Source organism: Heterocephalus glaber, unplaced genomic scaffold (assembly GCF_053883595.1).
Source record: "Heterocephalus glaber isolate CG9 unplaced genomic scaffold, H.glaber_assembly_v1.0 deba00001662, whole genome shotgun sequence".
In the NCBI taxonomy this organism is placed as follows: domain Eukaryota; kingdom Metazoa; phylum Chordata; class Mammalia; order Rodentia; family Bathyergidae; genus Heterocephalus; species Heterocephalus glaber.
In genome coordinates this window covers 12,624,251-12,640,352 of record NW_028258403.1, presented here as the reverse complement: position 1 = coordinate 12,640,352, position 16,102 = coordinate 12,624,251, and the positions used below count along the sequence as shown (strand labels likewise).

The 16,102-nt window shown below is 38.3% G+C and overlaps 1 pseudogene; it reads left to right on the top strand.

Moving 5' to 3' along the window:
• Positions 1–1,246: 1,246 nt before the first annotated feature.
• Positions 1,247–2,403, top strand: LOC101698194 (pentatricopeptide repeat-containing protein 2, mitochondrial pseudogene; annotated as a pseudogene).
• The last annotated feature ends 13,699 nt before the right edge of the window (positions 2,404–16,102 follow it).

Here is a 16,102-nt window from a genome sequence, read left to right as displayed (position 1 = left end):
ACTCTTTTTGTATATGAACACAAACCCCTTTCAGTACTGTTTGAGTTTTGTCATTAAAACAGGCACCTTTGTATTTTATAATTTATGAGACTGAACCAGTTTTGAATCTTCATGAATAAACACTTTGTATTTTGTTTGTAGTTTTATTCTAGACTAAGAACTTGTCCATGCTGTTTTTATTTTTAATTTCTGTAATTTTAGAATCAAGTTTACTCAGCATTTTCCTCTCAGCTGCTTCAGTGACTTGGCACTTGGAGGCCTTGGCTGGGGTCTGGAGGACAGCAATTCTGAGTGCTCACTGAGACGCTTGCTGGAGACCTCAGAAAACACAAGTGCCTTCTGCACAGTGCAGTGCAGACGTCGGTGACCTCCAGTGGGCAAAAGACATTTACCTTTCCTATCAGCATTTATATTTTAGTGAAGAAAACAATTTCACAGGTGGAGAATGTGTGTTTCACTCAAATTTATGTTTGGAGAGAAAAAAACTTTGTAAAATATTGAAATTTAAATAAGAAAATGTTAGGAAAATACATGGGTAGTTTATATAAAACTCCCTTTACTGCATGGGGCAGGGAAGGCCAAGACTTTTACTCTTAAAGCAAGAGCCGGGTCCTTAGTCTTCCATATCCACTCTGTTGTACCTTGTAAAGTATTTTCATCTGCTGCTTAGTTGTGAAATGAAACCTCGGACATCTTAGGGCCCTAAGGTGGAGGGAGGTGCAGAGCAGGCAGGTAGGAAATCTGCCTGAAGATTCTTTTAAACATACACTTTTGCCAACCATGATTGGCTGTGGACACATTTATTTTGATACAGGAGCCTTTAAAAGCAAACGGTAACTATATCCCTCCTGTCTTGCTGCTCTTCTTTTTTCTCTGAAGGAAAAATAATTTGGAATATAGAACTTTTTCTTCTAAGAACTTTTAATTTCATCTAAAGGCCACAATTTGAAGTTTGTTTTGTTTGTAATCATCAAGTTTTAAGTATATCCACTTTGCTAGGTTTGTGATGTTCTTTTGCTGTCAGAAGCAAGGTGGCTTTATGGAAATGATTATGTAGCTTCAAATGCTTACACAGAAAATATGTTGGGGAAAACTTTAGTGAATTAAGGTCATTTAAGATAATAAAACTAGACTTGAAACTAGATAGTAAACTCAAAGTGAATAAAACCTTCAAAACAAAAATAAACCACAAGCACAAAAACATACAAATAAAAATAAAAATAAACCACAGAGGACCTGGGACAATATGGCTGCTGTGCTTCAGCCCTTGGAAAGAGTTGCACTGCGAATGCCATGGACCTCGCTATGGCCCTGGGTAGTAAGCTCAGGCTCCACCCGCTGCTGCTGCCTTCTTGGAGCTAAAAGATACTGACATACATATAATATTATGAAATTAAAGGAATTTCAACTTAAGAAAGGGGCCGTTGCATATAATCTTCCTGGCACCAAAGAAACCTATTTTAGAAACTTAGAAGAGAAATTGACCCAGAACAAACTCATCTATCTTGAAGGACAAGCTTGAGAGCCTTACTTCATTTGTGTCAGTCCCAGGGGGAGGTGGAGCTGGCTAAAAATATTATTCACGGGTACCATGAAAAAAATAGAAATGTCACTTTGGAGGAATATAAGTTTGGACCAGCTTTCATGAGGCTGTTACGAAATGAATCTTGAGGAATCTGCAGTGAAGCTCATCAAAGACCAACATTTATGGGGTTAGAAGAAACTCCAGACTCCACATTATTCAATAGTTTGATGGATATATTATTTATCAAGGGCAAATAAAAAAGTGCATTGGAAGTTTTGATAGAGATGAAAAACCAAGACATGAAGTTCACCCAAGATACTTATGTCCTTGCTTTTGCAATTTGCTGCAAGCTGAATAGCTCAGAATCTTTTAAAATCTATACTACATTAAAAGACACCTTAACCAAAGGAGACATTCTCTCCAGGAGAGCATCCTGTTTTGTTGTGGCGTTAGCTCTGAATCAGAATGAAGTGGCCAAAACTGCATCCATATTTTCTCAAATTATAAATCCAGAGAGCATAACCTGCACTAATTTAAATATCACAATCCATATTCAGTCAAATATGTTGGAAGCTCTAGTAGAGATACTACAAGGTGCTGCAGAAGGAAATTAATCCAGTTTTGTGAAAAGACATGAGTTTTCTGAGGAAGTGCTAGCAAAAATGAGGGGAAAAGTGAAGGATGTGCCCACCCTTGTGGCCAGATTTGATGAGATCTATGGAAAACTGCATATACATGGCCAGGTGACTTTTTACATTCTAGATGCTCTGCTCTACCAAACCTCCAGGGACAAGAAGTCTCATACACCACTACTAAACAGGAGGAGAGTCAACCAGCGGACCTTCCAGGCCCTCATCCAATCCCTATTGGCTGAGTGACCCTATTTTCAACTTTCCTCTGGGTCTGAGGGACCTGCTTCAAGTACACCACTGGGTTTTCTAAGAAATCAAGCATCTTATGTCAGTGGATGTTGTGCTAACACTTGGTCTCCTTGTGTCCCACGTTCATTGAAGGGTGACATGCTGACCAAAGAAGTTTCCTTGTTGTGCTACCATGAAGATCTTGATCAAGCAAAGAAAGCTCAGCTCCCTCAAGGGCAGTCTTCCCCTGTGTCACTGTTGAGAAAGGAGTATGATTTGAGTCTTCAGTGCAGCTTATAGCACCTGAATAGAGTCCAAAGAACATCATCAGGAATGAATTACCAGAAGTGTGATCTTCCCCATTTTTCAAGGGAGTAATTGCTTGTAATAATACCCTTGCTGATTTTAGGAGCTCCGAGATGCTGTCCTACCATGTTGGGAAACATCCAAGGATTTTCTCACTGCTCTGCTGTCATTTAACTCTAACCCTTAACTGGACATTTGAGCCCTATTGTTCCATCTGCAAATAATAGTGCCTATGTGTGTTGGCATAATGACTTGAAATCTTCATCCAAGGTTCATTACAGTCAAGTTTTCTCAAAATAAGAGAAATAAAAAGGTACTGAGAAAAGTTTTCTCAAGGTTGTGTTTCTGTACTCTATAAACAAAACTAGTATTTAGCTTTTAGAACTGATAAGCCAACTTTTAATGATCACTCCTTTGGTCATGAGTGTACTGTGTACTTTTCAAAAATAAAACACTAATAAAAACAGAAAAAAAAACAAAAATAAAATTTTTAATCAATCTTTTTAATTTTTTTATTATTTCTCTTTCCTTCATCAGTTTTTTGAGGGGAAGTGGTTTTCCCCTTTTTTCTCTCTTTTTACTTTTTAACTTTTTTCTTTAGTCCTTCATATCTTTCTTTTATTTCTTGTATTTTGCTAGCTATTTTTCTTATTTGTTCTTTTATGTGACTGCTTTCTAATAGTATAAATATATTTTATTCCTCAATAAGTTCACCTATCTTGCTTTTCTTTCTTCCTTCTCATCTTCATTGATTAATTTTTCAAAAATATTTTTGTTCTCCAGTTCCCCAGATCCTCTAACCTTAATAGGGCCGGGGATTTAGCTCAGTGGTTTCATTGCCTGCTGCGCAAATGCAAGGACCTGAGTTTGATCCCTGGTACCAAAAAAAAAAAAAAATTAACCTTAATATATACTAAGCTTCATAAATATTTAGATAGCTAGTTAACTCTATGCTATTACTATTAAATACTGTTCTATTGGAGGTTTTTTGGATTTTGGGTTTTGGGGGTGTTGGTACTAGGGATCAAACTCAGAACATTGTGCTGGCAAGGCAGGCATGGCACCATTGAGCTAAATCCCCAGCCATACTGTTATACTGTTAAATACTGTTCTATTGTTAGTGGAGGTAAAGTTGTTCCATTTAGTAGATATTTACTGTAGGTCAATATTTGGTCTGTCTTACTGTTTATACTATAATTACAAATCTCTTTATAATGGTAAGAAGGGCAAATTATTAGACAAGTTACAGCTATCTAAAATTAAAACTTAATCCCACTGAAAAATTCTGAGAAAAGAACTATAACACATACCACTGGTTACTCCACCTGAGATGTGAAGAGCTGTGTATTTATATAGTGTCATTCATTGGTTGAGGGAGGGTCCCAAGGGGTGGTAATTTCTTGGTTATTTCTCTGCCACACACATGAACAGAGCGGGCTTCTATGGCTGAAGAAAATTTAAGGGAGGAGTGTAGTAGGTTCCAGCAGAAGAAAGTCTGGCCAACAAACACTAAAATGGTAAGGACAAAGACTCAGGAGTGTGTGTTGAAGATCTGCTACATTTGCTAAAACGTTATTATAGAGTTAGGGATTTACCTCAATGGCACCATGGCGGCTTCACAAGCACAAGGTCCTGAGTTCAAGCCCCAGTACCACCAAAAAACCCCAAAACAACAAAAGGCTATTATATTAGTCCATGCAAGACATAGAGGTGGTATCATGCATGGCGATGATGAAGAGGGAGAGAACTGAAAAGGCTTTGAAGAGGAGCATGTGTGCTACTTTTGTGCACATTGATTTCACCCTCCATTTCATTAATTACAGTTGTTAAAGTTCTTCATTTTCTTTTTATTTTTTGGTACCTGGGATCGAACTCGGTACCGCGCACTTGTGAGGCAGGGGCAGAACCACTGAGCTACATCCCCAGCCCAAGGTTCTTGACTTTTGAGCCTCTTTAAATTGTAAGAAGCTGGGTGTGGTGGGGCATGTCTGTAAGCCCAGTACTCTGGAGGCTGAGGCAGGAGGATCACTTCGAGTTCAAGGCCAGCCTGGGCTACATAGCAAATTCAGGGCCAGCCTGAACTACCAAGTGAGACTCTGTCTAAAAAAAAAAAAAGTAAATTGTAAGATATCCCAGGGAGACAAGAATAAAATCTGTTACTCTTACTCCTGATCCAGATTACTAATACTAATAATTTGCCCTTTGTTGCTTTGCCTTTTCCTCTCTCTTTCCCACCCTTACCAGGTATCCTGGGGTCCTTTAGCAAATAAGCCACTTGCTCTTGAACTCTTGCCCCTGGGACTGCTTTTAGGAGAACCCAAATCAAGTTATTTGATCTTCCCATTTTTACTCTGACCCCTCACAAGTCCAGCCATTCTCTACCTCACAGGGTAGGCTATCTTTATAAACTATCACTATGACCAAATCACTTCTTGCTTAAAACTTTTCGGTGATTGCAATTGCTCTGAGGATAAAGACCATCCAATGCTTTAGTTTCAGGTTTGTTTTTGGTTTGGTTTCACTATTGAGGATCAAATCCAAAACCTTGAGCATGCCAGGCAAGCACTATACCACTGAACTACATGCCCAGCCCATTTTAAAACTTTCATTTTGAGAGAAGGTCTTGATAAATTGTGCAGACCAGAAGGCAGGCATGGTAGCACATGCCTGTAATCCCAAAACTCAGGAGGGTTAGGCAGGAGGATTGCCATGAATCAAGTTCAGACTGGGACACATAGTGAGTTCAAGACCAGCCTGAACTACATAGTAAGACCTCATCTCAAAAAAATAAAGAAAGAAAAGAAAAGAAAGACAATTGTCCAAGCTGGCCTTGAACTTGTGATCCTCCTGCCTTAGCCTTCCAAGTAGCTGAGCTTACTGGCATGTACCACCATGCCTGTCCCCAGCACTCAAGTTTCTTCATGTGAGTTCCAATGACTGCTTTGCTACCTTACTTCTGTTGCAATATTGTAGAGACCTAGCCAGCACTCAGAACTGCTGCACCTCAAAAATGTTAAATTCCAATATCCCACACTTTTCTATGCTTATACAAACATTACTACTCTGCCTGCCAGTCCCTCAGTCTCTCCCTTTCTCTCATCTGGCAAACTCGTCATGGCTTTACACACTCCCTATTCCACCTAATTCTTGGCAATGTCATTTATTCTCCTATCAGCCCTGTCAACTCAGCTGGCTTCCTTCCTTTAATATTACCTTGAAAACCATCAGCCCAGAATATTTGACAATCTGCTTCTGTTCCTGCACTCAGGCTGGAAGCAAATACAATATACTAAAGTGCTCAAAATTTGCATGATGAGGCATATTCCCCCTTCCCTGGCAGGTAAACCCACAAGTAAGTGGTCCCTAATCTCCAATCCTTAACACACTCTGTCATTTTTATATTCTTCATTGCTTTCATAGGAAATCTGAACCATCATCATTTTCCAATATCCTGTGTTTGTTCACTCTCAATAGATTAACTCATGTCTGAAGTTCCAGAGAAACAAACCTATCCAAAGCCTTAACACTGGGACTCTGTACAAGGTCTTCTGCACCTGTACTTCAAAGCCCAACCTTGTTTCCCCTGACACTGACTAGAATCTAAATCCTTTCATAATCAAGGTGTAGGCAACTTCCTCTTCCTCCTCCCTGTTTCTGCTTTAGGTATATCCTGCCTGCAGTGCTGAGAATGCTGTTCAGCATGAACAGGATCTGAGGCTCGACATGGTAGATCATGTCCAATAAGGCTGGAAGCAGATTGTCAGTACAGTCTCCTGAATAAAGCTAAATTTATGCTTCCAAGAATCCTATCATACAAGAACTGTGTATTATTCCACCTTCTGTTACTATACCAAAAGACCAAGGGATAGATAACTTTGACAAGGAACTTATTTAGCTGATAGTTTTGGAGGCTAAAAATCCAAACATCAAGGCTCCAGCTATGGTGAGGAACTCTCTGGCTGCATTACCTCATGGCAGATGTCATCATGGTGGAAGCACAGGGGAGAAAGAATGATCACAGGGTGAGGCAGCAAGCCAGAGCTTGGAGAGGGTCCAACCCTAACAACCCTCTCATGAGAAATAATCAGGGTCCCACAAGCACTCTATCAATTCCTTCTCAGGGCAGCACCCCCAATGACCTCGCATTAAGCTTTATCTCTTCAAGGCTCCACCATCTCCCATTTTGCCATCCTGGGAACCAAGCCTCTACCTCATGAATCTACATGAACCCTTGGTGGACACAGTCAAGCCATATTTAAACCGTAGCATTCTGCTAAGGAAGAGAACTCGAAGCTATAAACCACAGGAGAAATTGAGAAGTCATGCGCCAAAAATTCTAATGAAGAGGAAGGCCCAGTCAAGAGAGCAAGAGCAGACAGGAGGTATAAAAGGGCCAATATGGAGTAAATAGACATGGAACAAGATGCAGGTTCAGGGTAATGCTCTTCCTCTTGATCACTGCTTAGCTGGCTCCTTCCTGTCATTCCAATCCCATCAAATGTCATTTATGGAAAGCCCCTTAACTGCCCTATCTAAAGTAGCCACTTAGTTGCTTATCACATTTTCATGTTTTAATATCCTGCATTGCACAGTAGTGCCAGCTGATGTTTCTTCTTTATATATTTATACACTAATTTATTGTCTGTCTCTTCCCTCTAGAATGTAAGATCCATGAAAATATAGCTCTTCTCATTTACTCTGTATCCTCAGTAGCAAGAATGATGCTTCAAGTACAATATACCCACTAAATAGTGGATGAATGAACTAAAGCTCATGAACACTCCATCATTATTTAAAGATCTTCAGAAAATTCTGGCTTTGGACAGACTGGAAACCACTAGCCTAATACCAAGAGTTCCTTCCTATGCTACTTAACCAATTTTTAAGAAAAAGGAATTTGAGCTGGGTTCTTCTTCCTCACCTTCATTCTATATTTCTTAAATCTATAATTAATACAATCATAAATAACAAATACTTTAGGGATTATGCTTAATTTTCCCCAGAGTAAAACAGGTACTGGGGCTCATACCACCCAAGGTCGCCCAAAACTGAATTCTTTTTTTTTTTTTCTATTAAATTCTTTTATTGGTACATTGTAGGTATACAACACAATTACATTTCTCATTGGGAATTGTACCTTTACATAATGCATCTTGGTTCTTATTTTTTCCCCACTCCTAGCCCTCACTTCACACCCTCCACCCTTCCCTATTTACAAAGACTTTATTTCCATTTTTTCCATTTCTCAGCATTTTTCATTTCCCTTCTTTCCTTTCCCCTGCCCCTCCCACTACCCCTACCCCTTTGGACCTTTTCTTTCTATTTTACATTTTCAATTATTCATTCTAATCATTGGTACATTTTAGGTATACAATATAATGACATTCATCATTGGAAATTTGCACCTTTACATAGTCTCTCTTGGTTCTTATTTTTCACCCTTGCCCAGCCCTCCCTTCAACCCCTCCAGTCCTCCCTATTTACAAAGATTTTGTTCCTATTTTTCCATTTTCTCATGTTAATCCCATTCCCTTCTATCCTTTCCCCAGCCCTCCCACTTCCTTCCCCTTTGCCCCTTTTCTTCCTATTTCACATGACCTATTATACATTTAGTCCTTATTTACACTTTCAGTTTCTCACACTAGAGAAACTATTCAGTATTTACACATGTGTGTCCTATTTATTTCACTTAAGAGTATTGCCTCAATGTGGATCCACTTAGCTATAAATGTCTCTAATTTCTCATGTTTTATGGCTGAGTAGTACTCCATTTTATAAAAAAACCACATTTTCTTTATCCAGTCTCCAGTTGATGGGCATTTGGGCTGTTTCCAAGTTTTAGATATCACAAACTGTGCTGCTATGAACATGGGTGCACATATATCACTGTGGTATGATTCTTTTAATTCTTTGGGGAAGACCCCCAGCAGTGGAATAGCGAGGTCAAGTGGGACTTCCAGTCCTAGTTCTTTGAGGTATCTCCATACTGATTTCCACAGTACTTGCACCAGTCTACACTCCCACCAGCAGTGGAGCAGGGTTCCTCTTTCTCCACAGCCCCACCAGCATTTGTTATTGGTTGATTTCATGATAGCAGCCATTCTTTCTGGAGTGAAGTGGAATCTCAGCATTGTTTTCATTTGCATCTCTCGAATGACCAGTGACGTTGAACATTTTTTCATGTATTTATTTGTTATTTCTACTTCTTTTTGTGAGAAATGTCTGTTCATTTCAGATGCCCATTTTTGGATTGGGTCTTTAAATTTGGGAGGTCTGATCTTTTTAAGTTCTTTGTAGACTCGAGATAGTAGACCTTTGTCTGAGGAAGAGCAGGTGACAATTTTTTCCCACATTGGGGGTTGTCTCTTCACACTGCTGGTGGTTTCTCTTGCTGTGCAGAAGCCTTTTAATAAGAAGAGATCCCATTTGTTGATTGTTTGTGCTAGTTCATGGGCAACTGAGGTTTTGTTCATAAAATCTTTTCCTACACCGATGTCTTCAAGGGTTCTACCTAACCTCTGTTCCAACTGGTTCAGAGTTTCTATTTTAATATTTAGATCTTTAATCCATTTTGATTTTAGTTTAGTGCATGGTGAGAGATATAGGTCTAGTTTTAATCTTTGGCAAGTTGAAGCTCAATTTTTCCAGCACCATTTATTAAAGAGGCTATCTTTCCTCCAGCGAGGATGTTTGGCTCCTTTGTCAAAGATGAGATGGCTGAGTGTGTCTGGCGTTGTTTCTGCATCTTCTAATCTGTTCCACTGGTCCTCTAGTCTGTTTCTTTGCCAGCACCATGCTGTTTTTATCACAGTAGCTTTGTAGTAGAGTTGCAGGTTGGGGATTGTGATACCCCCTGCCATGTCTCTGTTACCTAGAATTGCTTTTGCTATTCTGGGTCTCTTCTTGTTCCAAATGAATTTTTGGATTGTTTTCTCAAGGTCTATGAAGTATGCTGCTGGGATCTCAATTGGAATTGCATTAAATCTCTATAGCAGTTTTGGAAGTATGGCCATTTTCACTATATTAATCCTTCCTACCCAAGAGCAGGGGATGTCTGTCCATTTTCTGATATCATCTTCAATCTCTCTTTTCAGAGTGCCATAGTTTTCAGAGAAGAGGTCTTTGATTTCTTTCTTTAGGATGATTCCTAGGTATTTCAGTTTTTTGGATGCTATTGTGAAAGGAATTATTTGCCCTATTTCTCTCTCAGTGAGTCTGTCATTGGTGTAGAGGAAAGCTATTGATTTTTGTGTGTTGACCTTGTAACCAGCTACTTGACTGAATTTGGTTATTAAGTCTAGAAGACTTTTGGTGGAGTTCTTGGGGTCTGCTATATAGAGTATCATGTCATCTGCAAATAATGACAATTTGACTTCTTCATTACCTATCTTTATTCCTTTTATTTCTTTCTCTTGTCTAATTGCCATGGCTAATGTTTCCAGAACTATATTGAACAAGAGTGGTGATAGTGGACATCCTTGTCTTGTTCCTGATTTGAGTGTGAAGGATTTCAGTTTTTGACCATTTAGTTTGATATTGGCTGTTGGTTTTTCATCGATGGCTTTGATCAGTTTGAGGTAGAGACCTTCTATTCCAATTTTTTGTAGGGTTTTTTTTTATCATAAATGCATGTTGGATTTTGTCAAATGCTTTTTCTGCATCTATGGAGAGAATCATATGGTTTTTGGCCTTGGCTCTATTGATATAGTGTATTACATTGATTGATTTGCATATATTGAACCACCCCTGCATCCCTGGGATGAATCCCACTTGATCAGGGTGTATGATCTTCTTGATGATCTTCTGCATTCTGTTTGCCAGTATCTTCTTAAGGATTTTTGCATCTATGTTCATTAGTGAGATTGGCCTATAGTTCTCTTTTTCAGTTGGGTCTTTCTCTGCTTTGGGGATCAAGGTGATGCTTGCTTCCAGGAATGAATTTGGGAGTATTGCTTCCCTTTCCATTTCATTGAAGAGTTTAAACAGTAGTGACAGCAGTTCCTCTCTAAATGTCTTGTAGAATTCAGCAGTGAAGCCATCAGTACCTGGGCTTTTCTTAGTTGGTAAGTTTTCAATTACATTTTCAATTTCATTGGTTGATATTGGGTTGTTCAGAATTTTTCAGTCTTCTTCATTCAACTTTGGTAATTCATATGTATCTAGGAATCTGTCCATTTCTTCTGTGTTGTCCATCTTGTTGGCGTATAGGTTCTGGAAGTAGGTATTGATGATCCTCTGGATTTCTGCTGGGTCTGTTGTAATTTCACCCTTTTCATTCCTAATTGCATGCATTTGGGCCTTTTCTTTCCTTTTTCTGACAAGGTTGGCTAAAGGTTTGTCAATTTTGTTGATTCTTTCGAAGAACCAACTCTTGGCTTCATTGATTTTTTGTATTGTTCTCTTAGTCTCCATTGCATTGATTTCTCCTCTGATCTTTATAATTTCCTCCCTTGTATGAGCTTTGGGGTTGTCCTGCTCTTCTTTTTCTAGCAGCTTGAGGTTCAGCATCAGGTTGTTTAATTGGGCTCGCTCTGTTTTCCTAATATGTGTATTCACTGCTATGAATTTCCCTTGTAAGACAGCTTTCATTGTGTCCCATAGATTCTGACATGTTGTATTGTCATTGTCATTTAATTGAAGGAACTCTCTGATTTCTTCTTTAATTTCCTCTGTGACCCATTGGTTATTCAGAAGTGTGTTGTTCAATTTCCACATGTTTATGAAATTTTTTGAGTTTCTTTTGCTATGGATCTCCAATTTCATTGCACTATGGTCTGATAATGTACAGGGGATAACTTCAATTCCTTTGCACTTACTTAAACATGTTGTATGTGTGAGTATGTGGTCTATTTTTGAGAATGACCCATGTGCAGCTGAGAAGAATGTGTATTCTGATTTTGTGGGGTGGAAAACTCTGTAAACATCTGTTAAGTTCATTTGTTCAAGAGTTCAATTGAGTTCTAGTATTTCATTACTTATTTTTAGTCTAGTTGATCTATCTATTTGTGACAGTGGGGTGTTGAGGTCCCCCACTACAATTGTATTAGTGCATATATGACTTTTCATGTCCATTAGTATTTGCAAAACTGAATTCTTTTACAACTCTTCAGACATGATCTCAGTAGTATCTTCTTCCAATAAGTAATTAAACCAGTGATATTAGCTCTCCGAAAATACACAGGCTGTGTTTGAAGAATTAACTTCTCTTCTGTGGCTTTAGGGATGTGGTTTCATTCAGTTCACTTCTCATATTTCAAATTAAGCCAGATGATTTCAAGAAAAGAACTCATAGAAATGGAAACTGTTTTATGTTGTTCTAATATAACTACAGTATGAAATATATTAGAAACGCAGAAGTAGATGATCTTCCTGAGAAGTCTTTAAACATACAGTTTCCAAAGCCCAGAATATAATCTCCCCAACATTCCCAGGCTATTTGGTTCAGATATTGTGTTCTTTAATAACTGCAAACATTAAAGGAATTACTGTAGAGCCGAGGATGTAGCTCAGTGGCACCACCCCTGCCTGGCAAGCACAAGGTCCTGAGTTTGATCCCCAGTAAAAAAAAAAAAAAAAAAAAAAAAGGCAATTACTTTAAATTATTTGTTTTCCTTTTCCCAATCTCAAACATTATCTGGTATGCAATAGATACTCAAGAAATATTCCCTGAATTGCCCTGCTCAGATACTTGCTCCAGCCTACTGGAACTGCTAGCATTTTCTCTTAGAACTTGTACAATATTAATATTACCTATCACTTTTTTAATATTTTGTACTAGGTACTATACTAATACCTTATCTATGTTATCTCATTTAATCCCCCCAAGAATACTATTTGTCATTGCTAGACACTGACACTAACAAATGAAGAAACTGAAACATAAAAGTAACAGGGTTTGGATTTTATCTAGGTTTTGCTTTCTATCCTATATTGCCTGTGCAATCAATATAACAAGTACTTTTAGTGCATATTATTTCTGCTTCAACTTCTTCATTAACTGATTAACTGAATCTAGGACAAGTTCTTATATATCTCTAAAGATCTTAGTCTCTTCACCAATAGGACAGGAGTTTGATGAAAACCTATTGTGATTCATTTTACCTTTGTGTGTCTCTTTTTGCTAATCTGCAAAATTAGTAGGTTTGAACCTCACAATACCTGTACTGGCTTCTTGGATCTGTGTATTAACCCAAGAGGCATGAAAACTTGGTTTTAAAAAAATCCCTTTTAAAATGCAGTAGCATGTTTGAAAATTCATTCTCAACCTGCAAAGATCAGTTCCTAGGTTAAAGGTCACAGCTAAAAATGGATTAAGAACTAAAAGGTAAGCCTATTTCTAATAAAGCTTCAGTCTAGAAGTGAAAGTTTTAGAAGTCTGAGTATAATGCAGACTAGATAGCAGTTTTGATTCCCAAGTCTTTTGATGTATTTTCTCCACACCAGTGATGGGATGAAAAGGAAAGAAAGCAGGAAAGAAAGCAGAACACTGAGGTCAGCACAGAGGTGGATCCAAAAACTTTCAGAGATGGATTAGTGAAAGGAAAATAGGAAATACAGCACTGAGCCAGTAATGGTTCATAAATGTATGATCTGTATGTTAGTGTTTCTTGTAATAAGATCATCTTCTAAGATGTGGTAGCCAACTCTATTTTTTTCCACTCTTCTCAACAACTGTACAGATGCAGATGATGCTGTCTGCCAGTCATCTTCCCAAAATGAATAATATAAATCTTTCGCCTGTCCTCATGTTTGTTTTCTCTCTCTCTCTCTCTCTCTCTCTCTCTCTCTCTCTCTCTCTCTCTTTCATTTTTTGAGACAGGGTCTCACTATGTAGTCCAGGATCTCACTATGTAGCCCAGGCTCACAGTGGTGATCCTCCTGTCTCAGCCCCCTGAGTGCTGGGATTAAAGACATCCACCACCATGCATGGCTCAAACATTCCCTTTTAATGTGAAACTTGGTGTTTAAATTTTTCTCTGTAACCATTTCCTTTGAAGATCAGGTAGCTCACTTCCAGGTTCTATTTTTGTCTATGGCTGATATTTACCACCTCCCTACGTACCCAACGTCATCCATCCATATGCCAATAAAAACCCTAGAATTGAGGCAGAGTGGGTGCCTGGTGGGATGACTGACTATGAGAAAGTAGTTGTTAATCAGTATTTTAATACCTGAAGTTAGCTTATTGACATTAAATAGAAATTACTTTGTTAATGCAATTTTTAAATCCTCCTTTAAAATGAAGAAATTATTTGAAGAAGTAATACTCTCTCTGCTTCCACCTTATAGAAGTACTTTCCCCAAAAATACGGAAGAGCAAGAAGACTCACAAAATATTTAAGCTTAAGGTTGAGACGTTACATCAGCAAGAAGAAAGGCAGATGAAATGAAGACAACATGTCACTGATTTTTGCCTCTGTCCCCAGGAAAAAAGATTGCTGATTAAAGTCACTTTGGCACACTCAAGGCCATCTGACTTGAAGACTGATTTTGGAGGTAAGATTCCCTGGGCCTGCAGGTTTCTTTCGTGTTATTTCCTGGATAGATCCTCTAGGCTTACTCCTGATTAGTTTCTTGGGGTCCCTGTGACCCTTCCCCCACAAAGTAGCTCAGAGTACTTTTGTGAAAGTAGCATCTTCCTGCAAGCCACTTGCACCAAAGGGTATCATTACATCAAAGTCTCAAATAACTCTGAATCTGAGAGCTTTACCAGAGGAGATGGACATGTAGATTTTTCAGAAATCCCTGGAATACTTCAGAATTCAGTACCAGCACCTTGAGGAACAAAGAAGTGGGGCCTATAGGATTCAAAGGTCAAGATGAGGCTATTATCATCCTTAATTTAACAAGTTGAACAAAATAACAGGATGAAAAAATTACTGAACATTTACTATATGCCATGAAGGAAGCTAAATAATTTAAATGTATTTTCTTAGACTTCATAAAAACTCATAGATTCTGGAGAAAGAGGATTAAGATTTGGTGAAGAGGTTAAGCTCACAGGGCTAGTAAGAAGGTCAGACCAAACTGAGGACTGTGGGATGCCTGGGCCTGAGCTCTGTCCCAAGGACTTTATAACCATCTGAAATACTCAAGGACTATAAAACCATCTGAAAAAATGTTTAAGAATGAAGACTTCTCGTGGTTCCAGAGAATACATCAAAGTTCCCAGGAAATGTGAAATAATATTCAGAACTACTACCAATCCAGATCAGAAAAGCTTCACTTTGATTTTACTCATGCCCTCTAGTATTTTCAGATGCCTTTCTGGAGCTTGGTCATGCAGTTTTTTTTAATCCCCTAAAATTCAGTTGCTCATATGTATGTACACAAAGAGATCCCCATCTACACACAACACACAGGTACACAAACACCACACACATCGTTCCACAGATAAATACAGACAGCAGGCACACCACACACACCATTACACAAATACATTATAGATACACATAGACTGTACACACACATATATACACGCACAGATGCAGAAAGCTTCAAATATAGATTCATTGATAAAAACACACTACAGAGACATAGTCAGAGATCATATTCCCGCCTGCATACACACAAATGCACCACAGATACAGAGAGAGACCAGACATAACCTACACACACACACACACACAATTGGAAAATCTCCAGGAGATTTTATTTCTTCTTGTTTTCTCAAACCCCAATATCTGTCCAGTTTCCACCATATACATCACCTCATTCACATCTCACCTCCCACTACTCTTTTCTCTCTATCTCACTCCATTCCAAATAGGTAACACAAGCTCTCTTCTTTGATTCTCCAGAACAACTGCCAACATGACAGTTGTAAGTTAATCAAAAGAAAGGACATCACATCATATCAAAGCACAGCAAATAGATTAAAATGGAGTATTAAATACCAAGTTTTACACCTTTGTGTCATTTTTGCTTCTCAAAATATCCCATTGACCCTTTCTCCTCTTCAGGCCTTTTAACCTTCTGCTGAGACCCTTCCTCACTTGAGACCATCCTCAATTTCCTTCCCTTCTTGAGGTCCCAGGACCTCCACACAGTCTCTTTCGAGAATTTGCACTCTTTCACTGGGCATTGACTATTCATTCTATACCCTATGGACTTCACTTTTTATTCTCAAAGCAAACTATTAAGGTATTTTTCTGATGAGGGAACCACTTTTCTACTTTAAATGAAAATTCTGCAACTCTCTTAGCAATTATTTTCTTTTTTCTTCATATTCTTAGAATATTTTTGCTTAGTGAGAAAATGCATCATTAGTCATTTCTACTGCTTTACTCAATTTATCAAAAATGAATTTGTTGATATGATTCTGTTGTAATAGCTGTTTTCCAAAAACCATTCTCAGGTTTGTATTTTCAATATTATCAAAACCATTAACCAAAAAATTGGATATTTCAGA